This window comes from Manis javanica, chromosome 5, assembly GCF_040802235.1.
Source record: "Manis javanica isolate MJ-LG chromosome 5, MJ_LKY, whole genome shotgun sequence".
In the NCBI taxonomy this organism is placed as follows: domain Eukaryota; kingdom Metazoa; phylum Chordata; class Mammalia; order Pholidota; family Manidae; genus Manis; species Manis javanica.
The window spans coordinates 13,436,014-13,456,443 of NC_133160.1; the positions used below are offsets into that span (position 1 = coordinate 13,436,014).

General features: G+C 45.9%; 1 protein-coding gene across 1 annotated transcript in view; it reads right to left on the reverse strand.

Moving 5' to 3' along the window:
* Nucleotides 1-17,957, reverse strand: part of LOC118970340 (WAP four-disulfide core domain protein 10A-like) — an 80,906-nt gene extending 62,949 nt beyond the window's left edge. The window contains exon 1 of the mRNA XM_073236539.1: nucleotides 17,518-17,957. The gene's annotated coding sequence lies outside the window, so the exon portion shown is untranslated. The remainder of the gene's footprint in view (nucleotides 1-17,517) is intronic.
* Between the last annotated feature and the right edge of the window lie 2,473 nt (nucleotides 17,958-20,430).

The window sequence follows — 20,430 nt, forward strand, 5'->3', positions numbered from 1 at the left end:
AGAAACAGGAAGAAAATGTCCTTCTCCCCTCATTTCAGTTGTCAATTTCCTCTCAGTCTCTCCCATTCAACTAGAAGCAAATTGCCGAAGAAGCGAGGGAAAACTTTGCGGAGCCCTACCCCCAGCATCACAGAGAAGGGTATAGAAGGATGGGCTTGGAGCTGAGACAGTAGGCAGTTAGCACGCTCACTTTCCCAGCGTCTCTTGCAGCTAGGGAATAGGCACTTGCCTTGGGCTCAGCCAGTCAGACACTCCCACCCCAGAGATTGAACTGGGACTGGTAAACAGAGAAACAAGGACAGTGGATTCCTTCTGATGGCAGCTGTGACCACAGACAGCCTCATCCCGTTTCTGGGGGGCAGCAGTGGCGGGGATGATGGTGTTGGCATCCATGGTGCAAGACGGGCATCTAGTGCTCGGTGTTTGGCTGACTGTTGTCCTGGCATCTAGCCTTCCTTGTTCCCACCCATCCTCCTAACCTTATTTTCCAGTCCTGCTAGTGATCCTGTGAACTATCCAAATTTTTTAAAATAAATTTCCTTTCGGCTTAATATAACCAGAGTTGCATTTGTGTCTAAAACCCTGACGGATATCGTAAGGACGACACCTGGAGGGGACTCTGAGCCTACAATTCTAATGAGCATAAGATAACTTTGTTTCCTTGCCAGAGAGGTTGTCACCCTTATGTGATATGGTGCAGTGGAGTCCTTCCCCACAACTGGTTCCTGAAGCCTGTCCTCATGCAAAGGACCCGTATTTCTGAGTTAAGTTTTACCCTGGAAGGTGTACCCTTTAGAATATAAATGTCTGTAAGTGTGGCACACTGAGGTCATTTACTATCATACATTCTCATTGAAAGAATCTGGACATTATGAAAGGACTGCAGCTTGAGTAGGAATCAGAGGGAGCATTGTCTCCAAAATAACAGGGTAAAGCTAGATTAGTTCCATGGAGACTAGAGAAAGCTTTGAGCTTGGGAACTGGCCTCTAATGTTGTCCTCAGCCCTTACGCTCTATGTGACAATGAGCAAGTCATTCTCCTCCCTCGGCCCCAGTCACCAGACCTGCACAATTGGGAAAGAACAAAAAGAGGATCTTCCCCCACAGACTCACCTGGGCACTTCCTGGGCTCTGATCCTCCCCACCCTCAATGAAGATAAAAAAGATACCAGTGGTGGTGGCATGAGAGAAGGGTGGACCTGTGCAGAGCAACAGGAGATCCAGAAAAGCACACTGTAGACCACACACCTTCCAGGAAGACCTGACCTACATCTGCCTCTCATCAGGTGAGCCACTCTCCATGGAAATACCAGATTCTATATGGAAGGGAGAGCTGAGCCCACAGGGCTGTCACTGAGACCTGTGGTTTGTCTTTGGAGGGCAATTTCCACCATTATTCAATGGGATGTACATTGCAAAATCACTAAGTACTGCTATCTGAGCTATTCTAAGATATCTCAGACATGATACAATTTCAGTAGACTCTGGAGAAGATGGGCATCCATTTCAGTACTTTTGAAATACATTGTTTGCCTTTGAGGAGGTCAAGGATTTTTTATTTTTTTAGTCAGACTCATATAAGGCATTGAGTACATCAAGAACTCAGAGACTTCAAAGTCTTCCAAAAGTCTAAACTTAAAAAAAAGAAAAGAAAAGAAATAAAAGTCCCAAGATAATTTTAATGTATTATAAGTTTGGAACTACTAGTCTAAAACCTTCTGATAATATCACATTCCTAATAAATATTATTAAATGTAAATCACATCATTTCTAATTCATCATAGTTATACTTTTGCACGTTCTTCCCTCTGCTGTTCAGTTTTTCTCTAAAGATTCATCCTTCTTAATTTGCCATTCCTGTTAAGTATTATCTAATAGAGAGCATCTCATGCATAAGTCATTATATTTATCCTTTTGTTCAGTTTTCCCTCTCTTTTGCTATTGATTTCCTCAACACCTACTGTAGCAAAATGAGCCCTTGCTCAGTATTCTTTCAAGATTGTTGATAAACTGAAAGTTTATCAGACAGATGCTTAGCTTCAATGTACTTTATTTTTCATGTCTAAAGAGTCTTCCCTTTTCCCCCAATCCCCTACCTACAGCTAATCCACTGATGAATCTTGTCAAGTTGCCCCCAATCCCATTCATTCACTGGGATACAGCCTTACTAGTCCTACCGTAGTTTCTCAAATGTGCTGAGCTACTTCCTGCTCCAAAGCATTCATATGCTAGTCCACATGTCGGTTCCTTTCTCCCTCAGTCTTCATCAGGCATCCTATGCTTCTCTGTCATGGCCCTTATCACAGTATGTGGCTATATATTTAGTTGTGACTTCATTTAATATTTTTCTTCCCTCTAAATATTAGATTCTATAAGGATAAAGGATTGTGCCTCTTCCTCCCTTGTGCCTGAAACATAATAGGTCCTCAATAAGTATGTGTTGAATGGATTAAAAAGAATAATGAAACACTCCTTGATGTGAAGGAGCAAGGGGGAAAGCACTGATTACTGGAAAAGGGATCTGTGTGGAAGGGGCCTCCTCAAAGGACACAAGTTGAGGGGTCCCCAAGATTGTGCGGACATACAGTAGAGAATTGGGTGAATAGATACCCCAACCTTACTCTCCTTCCTTCTGATCTCTTGTCCATGTCCCATTGGCTGCTTCCCATCAGAAGACAGAGAGAAGACAGCCCACACATTTTGTCTCCTAAGACATGGAGCAGGGCACAGAGGAATGGTGATTGGATCTGGAAGGGGAAAGAAAGAAATCCAAATCTACCCCTCTCCATCCTCAAAATCCACTCTTGGGTTTTGTTCCAGTGAAAAGTTAAAATCCAATCACAGGGGTTGCATGGGTTCCCTGGGTCACAAAACCATCATGGGAGATATCCGTTTGGTCACATACTCACCCCAAATCTAAAATGGTAGCATTACCAGTGTGACTCATATTGAGGGGAGGAAGGCAGATACCATAAAGCAGAGCTGCTACAGAACCCACCCCTGCAGCTGGTAATGAGGCTCAAGTTGGTGATCGTAGCTTTCCCAAGGTAACCAGTCTTTCCATGTTCCCTTTACCTTCTTCCAGCTAGGTGTGATGCTTTACCTGGCCAGGGGATCCAAGCCTTCATTCCTGTGGAGGCTGAATCTTCGGTGATCTTTCCTTTAAGGGGTTCCCAGAGTTTTCCATTGACCAGAGTTATTGGGCAAAAGAATGCTAAGTGAGTTCCTTAGGTCCCAAACAAATCTCTTTACCTCCAGTGTATAGCAGCAACCCAATCTCCCTCTGGTTAATGACTCCTCCCTTTTCTATTGGTTAAGTGGCATGAAGAGCCAAAAACAGCCAGAAAGCAGTCTTTGCTCTCAGTTCTGCACAGATTGGTGATGGCCAGAGGCAATGTGGATCGGTGGTCAGGAGAAGTGGGAAGGAGAGAAGCACGGGACAAAAGGGCAGCATTAGGGGCCCTTGTAGCACTAGAACTGCACCATATCTTGACTGTAGTGGTGGATGCACACATCTGCCCATGTGGTGAAATCATATAGAACGACGTACACGTGCTCACACACACATACAAAAGAGTACAAGCAAAATGGAAATTTGAATGAGATCAGTGGATTCTTTCAACTTCAATGTTTCAGTTATCATATTGTACTATAGTTTTTCAATTACCTTGGGGGTAAAGGGTATTATTTATTACAAGTGCATGTGAATCTACTATTATATCTCAATAAAAATTTCACTTAGAGAAAATAAAGGCAAATTACACATTTTCCTATATAAAAAAAATGGAGAGAAGTTGCTACTACCAGACCTGATCCTTAGATGGTAAATTTGGAGCTGCAAGAAAGAATGAAGAACACGAGAAATGACAAATATGTGGGTAGATATTAAAATGTGTGTGTGTGTGTGTGTGTGTGTGTGTGTGTGTGTGTGTGTGTATGCTCTTACTTTCTTTAAACAGGAGAAGATGATGCAATAATTACAATACTATATTGTCAGGTTTATAACATACATAAATGTAACACATATGACAATAAAATCACAAAGGAGGGAGGTAGGAAATGGCACAAAGTTACTATATTTGACCAGAATTAAGTTAATGTACACCCAATTCTATCTCCATCCCAAGCCTGGGATGTCTAGGACCTCTCTGCCACACCAAACCCTCCTCTCCGCATTACGAGTTCCTTCCTTCTTCTACCAGCAGCCTCCATTTCCAGAGGGAATAAAGCCCAGAGGTGAACAGGCATGGAGTTCGTGGAGAATCGGTGGTCTCTCTGGGGTATGAAAAGTGATGGAGGGTAGTGGCTTCTCTGATGGATGAAGACCTTGGTGGGGGTAGTGGTAGAATGATGCAGAATGATGCAAAAGCTTGAGTCGGGGAGACTTAATTAAATCCCAGTCTGGGATTATTTAGTGTAAATAAATTTAGGCCTATCTCATTATCTCCCTGGGTATTGGTTTCCTCCTCTGGGAAATATGTAAGACAATAAAACATGTGCCGTAGCGTTTTGTGACGATCACACAAGATGATTTATGTAATGTGTATCGCATACTGCCTAGTGCATTGGAGATTTTCATAAATGATAAGGGTTAGTATTAGTAATAGAACACAGTGCAGAAGTCACTCCTTCATGATCTCAACCACTCAGATGCAAACCTTGCAGCATTACAGCTTCCAGGAAAGGGGTCACCCTGAAGCTCCCCACAGTGTGAATTTCCCATGTCTTAGGGAGAATTCCAGGTTCCTGACTTCTATAGACAATTTTTCCCCTGAAGTCTCCACTTACATTTAAGCTATTTGGCAGAGAATGTTAAAAATTATCTTCTGCTAAAAATCCCACGTGGATTTCTGAAGACATAAACTGACTCTATCTACTCTTAGAGTATTCAAACTTGGTTTTGCCCTATGGTCATTTATTTTGAACTTAAGTAAGGAAAAAATAGAACTAAACTCTCTTGGTATGTGTGCATTCATAATAAATGTGTTTGTTATATGTACAAGTAAGTCTTCTCTTTGAGTCCTGGTTCCCTTGTTCTATAAAAGGGGGGTGGAATCAACATATATTCCAAAGACTTTTTATGAGACTGTAATGAGACAAGGCAGAAAACTCTCCAATGTACAGTTGGTGCTTAAGTAATGTTAACCTCCTCCTTCCTGAAAAAGGTTACATGGAGGTTAGAATCTGAGTTATTCTTACCAAATCCCACCCTTATTTACTTCTCCCATCCCTACACCACCCAAATCAATGCATCTCTATCAAAAGTAATTCAATTAGTTCTTCATACACACACACACACACACACACACACACACACACATACTCTTGCACACATATACACACACATATGGTTGACACAGGGTTATTAAGACTCCTTTGATGGTCGTAAGTGCTAGATAACTAGCAAGAGCTTCCTGCTAGTTCTCTAATGTGCTCTTAATAAATCTTACACTTGCCCTCCATCTTCTGGAATTACAGTAACCCTGCCACCCAAAGCACCCGAAGAAGGGCCAAGTCACTGAATTGTCACCAAAGACCACCCCCACCACCACCCCCGGAGCAACCTGGGTACAGAGTGCCTGGTTTTCAAAGGCCAGTGCCTCCCACACCCACCAACAAGGCCTGTCCAGCCAAATCAGTACAGGCCCACCTCACCGAGCACTTGTTCTCACTTTATGGAGTCCTTATCCTGCTGCTAATGTTGGAGATATTTTTATAATTAAGAAAGTATTTGTGTCCATAACTCTCCTGAAGAGTTCCTAACCTTGGCACTCTTGACATCTGGGGCAGATAATCCTTCGTGGCAGGGGTCTGCCCTGTGCCTTGGAGGATGTTAGCAGTGCCCCTGGCCTCTATTGGTAGGGCTCCCACCTGCCCATATCTGAGTTGTAACCATCAAAAATGTCTCTAGATATTGCAAGTGTCTCTGGGGGCAGACTTGCCCCCTCCCCAGATGAAAACTGCTCTTCTGAACAGTATGGTAAAAGGTCAGTTCTCACCTGCAGGTCAGCTGTGCTAGAAGAGGGAGCACTGTGGCAAGTTCTCACCAAGGGGCACTTGGAGGCAATGACGCCTTTCCTCTGCCTGAGTGGCCCATGCCAGTCTGTCTGCCCCTGGAGGCCTCCTTCTGCCATTAGCTTGGTTTCTGATGAACTGATTTTACCAAGAAATCTAAGGAAAGAGGTACCACGGATAATGCTGGTGGACCCACCAAAGGACGAAGAAGATGTATCACAGAGACAGTGACATGCAGGCTTCAGAGGAGCCTTCGGGGAAACAAAGTAGAAGAAGCAGTGAAGATCGGCAGGTGCTGAGAGGGGCTGACCCACCACTGTGTGAACTATTGACACAAACAATGGCCAAGGGATGAGTATCACAACTTCAGGGATTTCAAGAGAAGGAAGACCTACCAGTAATGAGAAAATAAGACATTTCTGTAGGTACCAAGCATGGTGGCAAACCAGTTAGCATTCCCACTTCCAAAAAGGCATTAACACACACACACACACACACACACACACACACACACACACACACACACACACACTCCTGTAAGTGGCATGTGTTTGTAAAAGGCATATTTAAAATGTATGAAGCCTTTGCATGATCATGGAACACTTGTGCCAATTTCAGGAAGTATCTTAAGCCAATGTAATTAATCTCAATTTAGAGATGAGAAAACTGAAGATCAGAGAGTTTTAGTAACTTACTCAAGGTCAAGAGCACTTGAACTCAAAAGCACAACTCAGCCTCCAAATCCAAGGCTCACTAAATCCCAGCAAAGCATGCCAGTTTTGTCTTCCAAAAAATTAAATCTCTAGAGGATTCAGGAAAGGAGGCGGTGGAAAATGTGCCAGACCCTGGCGACTGGAGCATGTTTCCAGACAGCAGCTCTCTAAACCAAAGGTGGGTCCTCCTTCTACACTGTGCTTTGACATTTCTGTTTAAGTAAGACGAGTCTGTACTTTCTCCAAGCAGGGGACTGTTTCTGACCTCTGGACAATGTGTGTGCCATTTTAAGAATTCCCTGGGAGCACCCATATGTGAGGGAGGTGGCACCTAAAACTAGGCCTAGGTCACTATGGGGACTCAGGAAGTGTTTGTTGAATGGATGAGTGATGGTGGTAGACTGCAAGTGCAGACCCACTTGTGATGTTCAGTGTGGGAGCTGGACAGACCAAGGTCTTGGTCCTGACTCTAAAACCCACTAACCATGTGACAAAGGTCAAGGTAGTTTAACCTCCCCTTGTCTATAAAATGGGGGCTTTAAGCCTTGTGGGAATCTAGTGTGGATTCAAGGGAGGTGATGTATGAAGAGATTTTATATGGTGCCTCAGAAGGTAAAGGCACTCAACAAATGGTAGCTCTTGTTTTATGACTGTTTACTATCCTGACGTGCAGTAAAGTGGCCTTGGATAAAATCAGATCAGATAAGGCCAAAGGAGAAAGGCAGAGCTGTGCATTGGCTAGACACTCCATTCCAGGGGTAACCCAGCCTTGTGCATAGCAGGAGTTAGGGGTGAATGCACTGAATGTGGGCCCAGGCTCCTCCTTCTTGGTCCCTTATCTCCCTAACATACCAACCCTAGGCTAGGCCACTGGCTGGGTGGCATCATGCAGCTCCAGGTTCCTCTCCCACTTCTCCTAATTCTTACCCTCTGCCAAGAGCTTCTATCAGAATTAGGACAAGATTGGTACAAAACGTGGGAACTCCAAGAGTAGCCTGGGAATAGGGCAGGGAGCCCATCAGCACAGAACCTGTTTCTTACCTCAGAGGATAGGGAATCGATTCAATTCACTTCATCAAATCCATGCTGGGAGCATACAATATGTCAGGCAAGCATTATTTTAGGTGCTGAGGAAGCAATAAGCGAAACAACAACCCTGCCTTCATGGAATTCATATTCCAGTGGGAGAGACAGCCGACACGTAATACACATAATAGATGGTAAAAGTGCTATAGGAAAGAGAAAAAACAGGGCACGTTAAGGGAAATTCAAAGTCTGGGATGGGATTGGTGGCAAGCAAGGTGAGCTTGAGAATAAGTGATATGAGCCAAAATTTCAAGGCAAGGGACTTAGCCAAGTCAGACCTATTGCAGGAAAAGGCTCATTTTTGGACTAGTTTCTTTGCTGAAGCTTAAAATCTGCAAATGGAAGTGGGGAGATGAAGTGCAGTGTATCCAAGATAATCCACTGGAAATGAAGACTAGTGGCAGTTGTTTCCAAGAACGTTGAGCAGCCAGTAAGATTCACTTTAAAAAATACATAATATAATACATGATTATAAAAACACCTATACTTTGTAGAAAATTCAAACATAAAAGTTTTAGGGAGAAAGACAAAATTTGTCAAAGTCACCTCCCAGAGATTATCACTAGTAACATGCTGGTGAGCTTCCTTGCACATACAGCTCTTTGCACATATACACATGCATGACACTATAGATTATAAATTCTTATATGAACTGGAGTACTAGGCCTCCCAGTACTCTTTTAGGCCACTGGTTTTCAAAATTAATCCCCTGTTCCAGAATCAGCAGCAGCATCTGAGAATTTACTAATTCCCACTTTTATTGCATCAGAAACTCTGGGAGTGGTTCTCAAGTCTGTGTTTTAACAAGCTCTCCAGGCGATTCTGATGCACATTCAGGTTTAACCTCCACTGTACGGAAGAAGAACGTAGTGGTCAATAGACAAGCACAGCTAGAGTCAGACACCTGGTTCAGGTCTTGGCTTCACCTGAACTCCATTCCTTGGGAATGTTATTGAAAGCAGCTGCTATTTATTGATGCCTTTCTATTTAGAAATGCTTTCCATGACTTACCTCTAGCCCCTCATTAGGCCTAAAACAGGGATATTGTACTCCCATTTTACAGTGCAGGACATCGAGAGTCAAAGATGGAGGTGATTTATCCAAGATCACACAGCTAGAAAATGACTGAGTCAAGTTTGAACCCTGCTCTCAGATTCAAAGTCAGTCCTTCACTGCAAGCATCTGTTTAAGGACCGTGAGATGGAATGTGGAAGCTGGAGAGATCTTACTCGTCAAATGCTGGAAAAGCCTCTGGAAAGGTGCTCAGAGATGATGGAGTCCAACTCCTTAACTTATAAATGAGGAAATGGAGATTTGGCAGAGTTAGGTCGATACAGTATCACACAGGAGTAAGTGGCAGGGCTGAGATTTGAGGGCACTTGGGTTGGATGCTCAAGTCTGGGATTTTGATCACATCAGGCTCCTCCCAGAAGTGAAAACTTCAACTTCTGTGTAGATGGATAAGGCCGTGGCCCAGTGGGCTAGGTGGCAATCGGTACAGAGTCCCAGGGCCATCGCAGCCCCTGGCATGTGGGCTAACAAGGAGAAGGGATGGGGCTGGTTTCTCTCAACCACTTTCTCTCTTTAGGTCCTGACAACACCATCTCCTCAAATGTACCTGACCTTCCTGCAGAAAAGGGTCAAGCCTCAGTGCCGTGATGCTTTTACAACTCGAAAAGTTAGCTGCGAGAGCATTGGCAACAACTTTTTTGAAGAATCATGTGAGAGAGTACAAGGACACCTGAATTCCCAGTAAGACCGCAGTCCTGTCTGGAGTCAGGATCGCTCTAGGGCAACAGAAGGCATTTTTGTGAATACGAGATACAGTTCTCTACCCCAAACTTATTCTCCTGTGGTGTTCTTAAAATCACTCCTCTCCTTGCCTGAAATTCTACAAATGTTGCCAACATGCTTAACATCCCAAGACTTTCTTTTTAAAATGCACATATATACACTGAGGAAATTAAGAGTTAACAGTCATTCACACTTAGTTTGAATTACTGCTTAGCCCCTTGGAGATGAAGGTTTTGCAAGGACAGGCGGTGGTGGGAGGCAGTAAATTTGAAAACCTGGGACATGGTATTAGAAAAGTTCACATTGACAAGGAAAGGATTTCTGGAGCTCTGTGAAGAGAGACAAGGGAACCAGAGAAGAAAGGGACACGGGGGATGGAACTGAAGATATTAAGCCATTTTTAATTTAAAAATTAGTGAATTTTTTATGAAAGCCCTCACCTACTAAGGCTACCGCATATCGTTCTGCCACGGGCTGCGTGGGGAGAGTGAGGGGTCCCGGTCCTCACCCCACTGGTTTGCCATCAGCAACACCAGTTATTACAACTTGGAGGGAAGGGAGAAAACGAGGATCATCTGGTTCACCCATCTCAAATCTCAGAGGGAAAAAGGGAGGGCCAAGGTGGGCAGGGACTCCTCTAAAGTCACAGTGTGGGCAGGAAACAGGCATCAGTGATCCAAGAACCAAGAAAAATGCCTTTCCCTTAGCATTGCAAGACCTGCCCCCCAATTCTCGCAGACATCCTCTGTCCTCAGGGATGGAGGGCGGAAGTGAAGGTAGAGAGCTCTGGGTTGGGCACCCGCCTCTATTCCCCACTCTGATTTGGGTTCCTCCCCTCAGGGGCAGGTCAGCCGATTCCCGTTGCCCCAGGAAAATAACCACCACCCATTGTGCGGGGCACTGCGCTAAGCTTGTTATAAGCCATACACATACACCTCAGAGTAACTCTGAAAACCAGACTGTACCCACACTACTCAAAGAGTGGTCCGGGGATTGGCAGTCTCCAGGTCCTGAAAACTCCTTAGAAATGCGGAGTCTCAGGCCTCCCTCCAAGCCTACCAAATCATGCTCTGCATTGTAATAAGATTCCTGGATAACTGGGCACATTCCATTTAAAGACGCAGTGGTATATGGGGAAACACAAACAAACCAGTAACATTGCCATGGCCCATGGCTGGGAAGTCACAGAGCTGATGACTGAGCCCGTGCTGGTCCGTTTCCAAAGTCCATGACTTAACTGCTATGGCACACTTGCATATATCTCAGAATTTTCTGAGTCCCAGGCCCTCTCAGCCATGGTCCAGACCAGCCTGCCCACCCAGGGACCCATCCAGTGCCCCGGTAGCAGCCTTCTTAGGGACCTGGTGGGCCCCACACCCACTGTGCACCTGGTAAAAGGCTCATTGACTGAGAAATTAACTGTGGACCCTCCCCAGCACCACCCTACTGAGTAAGTCCCATCCATCCAGATACTGGACAGGACCCACGTCTGCCTGAGCTCCTGGCCACAAAAGCACCAACTGCGGACCCCACAGCCGAGCCAGCAACAGCTTCAAGACCAGCCCCAACCCAGCATAACTGCAATTCTGGAAGTTATGCTATCCACCTGGGGAACCAACAGAAAAGGATTTTTACCCATCAAAACTGGTTTGCAAAGACTGGAAGAAGTATTTGCTCCTTCAACTGCATAGACACCAACAAAGACTATGAATGACAAGGAATCAGGCAAACACGATGCCGCCAGAGGAACTAATAAAGCTCCAGCAACCAGCCCCAAAGAAATGGCTATCTACAATCTACCTGCCAAGGAATTCAAAAGAATCATCTTAAAGAAACTCAGTGCACTGCAAGAAATCATAGACTATGGAATGAAATCAGCGTCTTTTGCAAGGATGCAGTCGAGTGTGAACTGGCTGGGGCTGATGCATCTTTAGGCTCGACTGGGGAAGGGTCCCCTTCCAAGCTCTTCCACGTGGCTGTCGGCAGGATTCAGTTCCTCACTAGCTGTTGGCTAGAAGCCACCTTCAGTTTCTTGACACGTGGGCCTCTGCAGAGGGCAGTTCACAACATGGCAGCTGGCTTCATCTGAGTGAACACTGAGAAGAACTAGAGAGAATGCTAGCAAGACAGAGGTCACCGGCTTTTGTGACCCAATCCTATCACTTTCCATTGCATCACTGCTCATCAGAAGCAAGTCACCAGGTCCATCCCACACTCAAGAAGGGGATTACACAAGCGCATCAAGTCCAAGAAGTGGGGATCATTTGAGGCCACCTTAGAGTCTGACTGCCACTGGGAGTAATAGCCCAGGTCACACAGCAATGACCGCTTAAAGTTTCAGTTCTTGGGTGTCTTCCCTTCCTCCTCCTTCTCCCCTGATGCTTGTGCACAGGCGAAAGCTCAAGGCTCACAGAGCCTGGTCCCTGGGGGTACAAATGCCCAATGGTCCCACATTCCAAGTCTGGGTTCAGAGAGTTGTTGTCTTATAAAATTCCTTAAATGGAAAGATCACAGAAAACACCAGGAAGAAGAAACTAGACCATTGGGTGTCATATAAGCTACATGGGCCCTGGGAAAACACTCTTGACATAGTACTGAGGTCTCATTAAATCTCTCAATCCACATATACTGGAGGAAGATCTTCCAAATGCCCCTTGGGACAGTAACAAGCTCCTCAAGACCTTTCTGGGAAGAATGTAAGCACAATTTAGGGGCACATGTTAATGCAGATTTATAACTTGTCTTTACCAGTTAACAATATTGGGTGAAGATTTTCCTATATCATTAAAAATTCTGCAAACCTAATTTTAAAAGGGGTTAAGCTTCCCTTGTATGGATGGATCATGATTTATTTAAGCAAGTCTTCTATGATTAAATGTTAAGATTGTGGTTTCTCATTATAATAAGTAACGTGGCAAGGATAATAATTCACTGTGGGCATTTTTGATTGTTTACTTAGGTTAAATTCTAAGAAATGGAACATCTAGGACAAACAGGACATGCATTTTAAAAGCTTTCTGTGCAGTAATACTTGCCATTAAAATGCTAATAACAACCACTTACGAGACACTTGTGATATGCCAGGAACCAAGGTAAGTGCTTTACATGCATTACCTCATTTAATATTCCCAAAGCTCAGAGAGGAAGATTCTATTAATATCTAAATCTCATAAATGAGAAAGCTGAAGTTCAGGAAGATGAATTACTTGTCCAGAATAGCAAACTGGCAGGGAATGAAACTGGTGCCTGAATCAAAATCTGACTCTAAAGCCCATATTTTTATTAGTTTGCTATCATGAAAGTTCAGCTGTGCCATGACCAGGCCAGTCCCTGCTTACTTTTCCATCCCATAAAATCCCCTGAACCTCTCCAAAAAGACTACGCAGAGAGCTGTTCTGCGCCTGCCTGCTCCTCCCTGTTCGGGTTCCATTGTGTGGGCTCTTGAAAGCAGGACGCTTGCCTTATGCATTTCTCCCCTACTCTGAGCCAAGCAAGGTGACACGTGTGGAGTAAGCACTCGGCACATGCTTGTTGATTAGTTTTGTAAACATTGTACCATAGAGGAAAGGAGGGACCTGGGCTTTATTTTTCAGAGTTAAGGTTTCAAGCTATGAGTCAAAGCTATGATTCTCATCATCTCAGATTTATGAAAGGGAGAAGGGAGGGAGGAAGGAGGGAAAGAAGGAAGGAAGGAGGAAATTCCCACCTCCTCCTTCTCCCGCCCCTCCTTCAACCTTCACAGGCGTTTCCCCAATAAGTCTCATGCATATTGGATCCCCTCTTGGCACCAGCTTCTAGGAGGACCCAGACAGAGGCTGACGGGGGAGAAACACTATACCTTTGGAAGTAAAAATAAGAGTCTGGTGCAAATGCTGGGCACAGAAGCCACAGGGCATAAATCTGCTAAGAAGTAAAAAGCTAACCTTTTCAAAGAATATTGCTTCTCTCTCACTTACCAACTTAACATTTCACTGTATGGCCCCGGAAGATGACAGGTTAGTCAGAGACGGGTAAGATTCCTCAAGGGAGGAACAACCTAAGACAGGCACAGTTACAGGGGGGCCATCAGGTGAGAAAGTGGGGATCAACAGAGGTGAGGCTTAGAACCTCACCCCCCTGTTTTGAGAGAAATCTTCTGCATCTGTGGATGTTTTGTTGCCCTTGTCTAGCCTGGATTAATACTTAGTCTATAGGCACAGACCTGATCATCTACATTTGCTCTCTTACAGCACTAAACTATGTTTTCTACCTTTATCTTGCATCTACCTACCACTTCAGCATTTTATTAAAAATAATAATAATAATAATAATAATAATAAGGGAGAAATGTGGGATTCACATATAAATCAAGTATAAAAATCAAACAAATAATCATATCTGACGATTGTTTATAGTTTATGATGCATGATCAAAACAGAAAGTTTCTGTGATATGACTGCCCTTGCACTGTTCACCATGTAAGAACTTATTCACTATGTAAGAACTTGTTCACCATGTAAGAACTTGTTCGTTATGCTTCAGAAGATTGGAGACTGTTGAGAATTAGGCTTGGGGTTGATTAATGATTGTGCATTGAGTCCCCTATACAGAATTTTATTGTTGTTAACAACCATTTGATCAATAAATATGAGAGATGCCCTTTCAAAAAAAAACAGTTAAAAAAAAATAAGAGTCTGGTGAACTCTGGCTCGAAATCTGGAGAAAGAACGCTGATAAGGAAGAAGTAATTCACACGTAGGAACTCTCACTGAAATAAGACCAAGAGCTGTGAGTAGGCAGCCCTGAGGAAGTCATGAAAGCCTCAAGGGTAAAAGCTAACCCCCTGCACCCTTGCCCCAGCCCTTGCTGCTAAAGGGCCTCAATGGAGAAAATCAGGGAGGGAATGCAGAACCTGACCACTGGCAGCTCACCGCCCCAACAATGAACTAAAACTAAAGATAAAGCATGAAACACATAAGATAAGACAGAGATCAAGTTGAAGAAAAAAGGCTAGTGGAAGCTCTCAAGAAATCTTCCTGTTTGAACTATTAATAAAGGCTCCGACATGCAAAGGCACCTTGTGTTTTCCTCTTCTGATGGGTAAGTGATGAGATGGGTTGCCTTGAGTGAAAGCAGTCCCAAGCTCTGCTCAGAATGGTGGGTTGATGTAAAGCCTAAGGGTGACGACCCCTTTTGGGAATAGGATCCTCCATTAACTAGCTGTAAACCCTGGCATAGGACATTTAACTAAAACTCAGAGGACAGATCCTGAAAATTCCAACGAAGTTCACCCCCACCCCTACCATGCCCCCAGGGGCTCAGAAGAGCAGACAGAACACAGTACCTAACCCTCACTCTGTAGCTAGGGATGGGAAGCCAAAAAAGAGCCCAGTAAAGGATAAAATTAGAAAACCATTGTTTAGCAACCATAAATAATCACTGATTCTGGCAAGAATTCTCAGTGGATGCTGACACAAGCCAGTGAAGTTTTGAGAAGTAATAGGATATTTACAGAGCCTCAAAGCACCTTCCTGCAGACACTCAGTCCAAAGGGGAAACTATGAACTTTGTAGTGAAGAATCCAGGCAGACATCACCTATTCAAGTCTTCAAAGTTAGCATCACTAGTAACAAAACAAATCGTCCTCATGTGCCTCCCGATATGATACACCACAAAGAACACAGTACCTCATCCGCAGTAGTACCGCCAAAAATGCATAGCAGGAATCTAATCATAGGAAATAATCAGATAAGCTTAGTTGAGACAAATTCTGTAGAATAACTGGCCTATGATCTTCCAAAATGTCAATGTCATGAAGGACAAAAAAGGATCAAAGAACTTTCCCAGATTAAAGATTAAAGAGACATGATAATTGAATGCAGTATCAATTTGGATCTGGATTTTTTTTTTTTCTATAAGGGACATTTTGAAACAATAGATGAAATCTGAACAAGATCTGCAGGCAGCCTTCACGGGTGTGCAAACAAGTCACACAGGACCCTGCACAAAGGAGGACCCTGCACCTGGGATTAATGATCCGTGGTCACAGTATTGAAATGCTCCATCATTTCACCTTTGAAATGAGGACCAGTAAGAGAATAGAGCATGGGGACTTGGGGCCCTGGCTCAAGAGCTCTCCCACCTCTTGCTACCCTCCCAGGATGGATTCTCAGCAGCTGGCTCTTCTCCTCCTGGCATCCACGCCCTGCCCAGCTTCCCACCTTTGCCCACCAACCCTGCCACCCTATGGCTGGGGCAGCTCTAGAGTCATGTTATGGGGGAGGCCCATGATCTACCATTGCTCTCCACTCCTGATGGGGGCCTAGGCATGGGTACAGGGGGGTCAGAGGCATGCACACCCCATGGCATTTCAGGGAAGGCCATGGCAGCCACTGTCCCTGTCCTGGGATGGCAGTCTCTTGGTGCATTCATAGGCTGCTTGGCAGGGGCTAATCTCCCATCTACCCTCAATCCAGGTACTGAGCACCTCCTAGCACAGAGATGCAGTCATTTGGAGATCATCCAATCTGTGGGACTGTGGAAAGGGGAGATTGATTTCCCCACCCCAGCTGAGGCACAGAGCTCAGGTCTGGCAGCTGGCAGAAAGAGAAGGCACCCAACAGCAGGTGGAATGTTCCAGAATACACTGCCAAGTAGTAGGGCAGGGACCTTGGATGCCTCTGAGGGTCTGCATGGCCCCCACAAATGTTCCATGTTTGAGGGTGAATGACTCTAAAGAATAAATAAAAACCATCATGACAGGTCTAGAGAGAGACTCCACAAGAGAGGAAAAAGTTTATTGGTGATACCTTTAATGGCATATTTTCACCAGCTTTTTTAACAGTGGGCCCCTCATGTTCATTTAACACTGCACCCATAAATTTTGTAACTGAGTTCTGTCTATAGGTTAGATAACAGTACTATATTGATGTTAATTTTGCTGAATTTGATTATTGTACTGTGGTTATTCAAGAGAATGCCTCTATTTAGGAAATTCACTGATGTACTTAGGATGGCTGCAACTTACTCTCATATGCTACAGAAAAACATCATATGTGGGGTGTGTTTGTGTGTGTGTGTGTGTGTGTGTGTGTAAAGAAAGAGAAAGAGAGAAAAGATTTAAAGAAAATATGGTAAAATGCAAGCATTTAATGAATGTAGGTAAAGAATATGCAGGAAATCTTTGCACTGTTTTTGCAACTCTTCTTTAAGTCTGAAATTATTTTAAAATTAAAAGTTAAAAGCAAAGAATAAAGCATAAAAAAAGAAAAAAGCCTGGGAGAAATCACCCCAACCATACCAGTGCTACAGGGAGGGTGGGAAATAGTGTCCCATGAAACCATAGACAAAAGTAAAGGAAACATCAGGACAACTTTGCAAACATACCACAGTTGAACAGGAATTCCCCAGAACAGTTGGAGAACTGTCCTGTGATAAGCATGTACATGCCTAATCATATATTAATATGCTGAGAGATTTATGTTATTCCAAACCAGAGTTTCTGGCCCTGCAACAGAAATAATGAACGAGCCAATCTAGAGATTTCTATGCTCCAAATCACTCAGCCAACCCAGGCAACTACCCATGAGTCTGTGTACATTGCTACTCGGAGGCTGGTTAAAGTGGGTCCCATGGGCACCATCCAGGCCCCCGGAGCTCTGCCTGCCGAGTGGAACCACCACCCTCCCTTTAGCGAGCTGTTGCCTGGAGACAGATAGCAGAGGGCAGCTGCCTTCACTGTCCATTCCCCTCCTGGTGCCAAGCTCCTCACCACAATCCCCAAACAAACCCTAACCCATAAGAAACCACAGGCTTTGCTTGGATTGTTCATGGGGTGAAGACTGTCCAGCGGGGGGTCCAAGACGTGAGGGCACAAACACTGCAGGTGGGGCAGCGCTGGGGCTCTCGCCCTTTTAGGTGATGAACTCACCCCAGGAGGCCTGGTTGGGCTGGGTCCGGGCTTCTTTGGGGTTGTTTCCCAGCTGTGGGGGAGACACAGAGACTTCCGCGTCTGGGGTCTCCAGCTCTGCGGCCAAGAGCCCCTAACGCAGCGCTGCCGCATGGTGGAGGCCGGCACTGCATCTCCACTCAGAGCCAACCGTCGCCCCAGGAGAGTGGAGGGTCGGGTTTGGGCAGCCATCTCTCTCTCTCTTGTGATTTCCTCACCCTCTCACTTGTGCCATGACTTGTGGTAGAACAGAACTGTCAACTGGGTAAACACGGGCATGGGCAGGAAGGGGAGTGTTTCTTGTGTCTGCAATATGGCGATTTCACCGGTCAGTTTCCAGAAGCTGCGTCAGTGGGCAGAACAAGTGGGGCCAGGCGGCAGCCACAAGAGCCATCACGGCAGTTTGGGAGGCTTCACACCCCTAGAACAAGAAGAAAAGGAAAGGCACTGCTCCCTTTTCCTACCGCTGCTCTCCCTGTATCCACATCGCCCCCTAGAGCCTATTTTTAACAGGGCAGCCAGAGGATCTTTCTCAGGCGACAGTATCTTTGCTCTCTTCTAACCCCTGCCATGCTCCTAAATTCACAAGGAGAAATGGTAAAGTCCTTGCAGTGACGTGACTGCACCGCCCGCCCGAATCTGCATCCATACCTCCTCTCTGGCCCTATTTCCCCTCGAGCCCCGACCACTCGCTGATTCCAGCCACATCAGCCTCCCTCAAACACCCAGAGCACACGCTGACCTCAGGTCCTCAGCCTGGGGCGAGTCCTTGGCCTGGACGGGACTGTGTTCCCATGGATTGTCACATGGCTCATACCCTCCTTCATTCGGCTCACTCCTTGAATGACACCTTATGAAAGACCTTCCCTGAGAACCTTCTGCAAAACACCCCCGCCCACCTGTACCCGCCCCTGGACCAGTCTGGAGCTTCCCCTTTCCTCTCTCCACCCAAAGACCCTCAGTCCCTGACCTACAGCAGCCACTTGCCTGCAAGAGTTGATCAAAGAAAAGTCCCAGGCTGGAGGTTCCTCCTCTGTCTTCTCACCTGAACTCCACCCCTCAAGGCTCCTTCCCTGACAGGTTCTTACTGGTCATCACTGGGATCCTTAGAAATCCCCACCCCTGGTCTCCCACCTCATCTTCCCCGGGAGGCTCCTGAGGTAGGGCCTTCTAGAGAAAGCCCCACCCCCTCTGAAGGTTCTGGTGGAGGGCCTGGGGCTCCATCTCCCTGGGACCCTTACTCGGGTGGCGCTGTGCAGCCGTCTCACTCTGCAAAACTTCAACCACCAGGTCTGATATTCCCCCGTTGGCACTTTATTTCTTGAGTTAAATCAGAAGTAGTGAATGCATCTGCTAATGCCAATCAAGAGGCAGCTGACAGCAGCTGCCTGGAGCTGTGCGTTGAGGATTCTTTGGCCACATACAGGCTCATGGAAAGAGGCAACCTGCGTGATAAAGTTCTGCGGTGTGGGCTCTCCTCTGCCACCCCTGGCTTATATGCAGCCCTGCCCATGCTCCCAGAGTGCAAACCTGGGGCAAGAAGAGAAGGCAGAGGCAGAGGAAGCCACACATAGTCCCTAACAACTCTAAACAGGACATCACTGGATACCTTCTTTTGTTCTAGAAGGGCTGGGGAGACCAAGCATGGACTTGGGACAGGGACAGAGATCACAAAGGGGGGACCTAGGAGAAGAGCTGCACTGCAATCTATTGTGAGGGCAGCTTTATGCGCCGAGCATGCCCACTGCGCCCGCAGGACTAGTTCACCTTGTACCCCAGGACGTCGGATGCAGAGCCCTGGGTTCTTGCCTGACTGTGGCCTGGGGCACAGACCCACCAGAAGATGAGGAAGGTAAGGCTAGTCAAACACCAAGCCACCAAGCATTTGCCTTCTGTCACACTCACATTCCACTGCCCTCTCCCAGTCCACAGTGGGTGGAGGAGCAGGGAAGGACGTAACGGCTGTCCTGAGGGGGCCAGGGTCACCGTCATTGCTTCTGTCCCCTTCTTCCTCCTCACCCCGGAGACCAAGCCCACCCCCCATGGATCAGCGTGAGCAGTCTCTGCGCTGGAGCAAGCATGACCCATATTCAAACCTGGGCTTGAAAAAGAATGAAAGCAGCCTAGATGGTCCCCAGTGGGAGTGCGGTTAAATACATCCCATGCATCCAAACAGTGAGATGCTACATAGCCGTAGGGAAGGGTGGCGAGGTTCTTTATGCTGCGACACACTAAGTGACAAAAGCCAGCGACAGCAGGATGTGTGCAGCATGCTACAGTTCATGTAGAATGATGGGCCAGATGGGAATTTTACATCTATCTGTGTCACTAGACAGAGGGAGATCGATGATAGAGTGAGATGAGAGGGGCAGAGAGCGAAAGGGGTGGAGAGGAGGGCGAGCAGAGGAAAAAGGGAGAGAGGAAGTGCAAAGCAGAGGAAAAAGAAAAAGAAAGGGAACCGAGAGAGAGAGGGATGGAGAGAGTAAGGGACAGAGGGGGGGATGGGAAACAACAGAGGAAGAGAGAGAAGGGGTAGCTGGGTGGCGCCTTACCGCTGACAGCATCCACTGAAGCTGACAGCACTGCTGCCTGCAGAGAAAACAACTGCATGGCTGGGGTGGAGGGAGGGAGTCAAGGGGAAAAGGGGCTTTTCATTATATATCCTTTTTCACCCTTTGAATTTTGATCCATGTGAATATATTATTTATTTAAAATAATGCTTTGACTTGAAAAACAACAAGGAAACTCTGGCTTTGCCACCTTTTCTCTGCATGGCTACAAGCAGGTGATGTGGTGGACTCCTGGTCTATACACACAGGACTGTCCCCAACTACTCAGGGTGGCTTGGGGGACCCAGGAGCTCTGGCACACATCTGCTATTAGCAGAACCCCCAG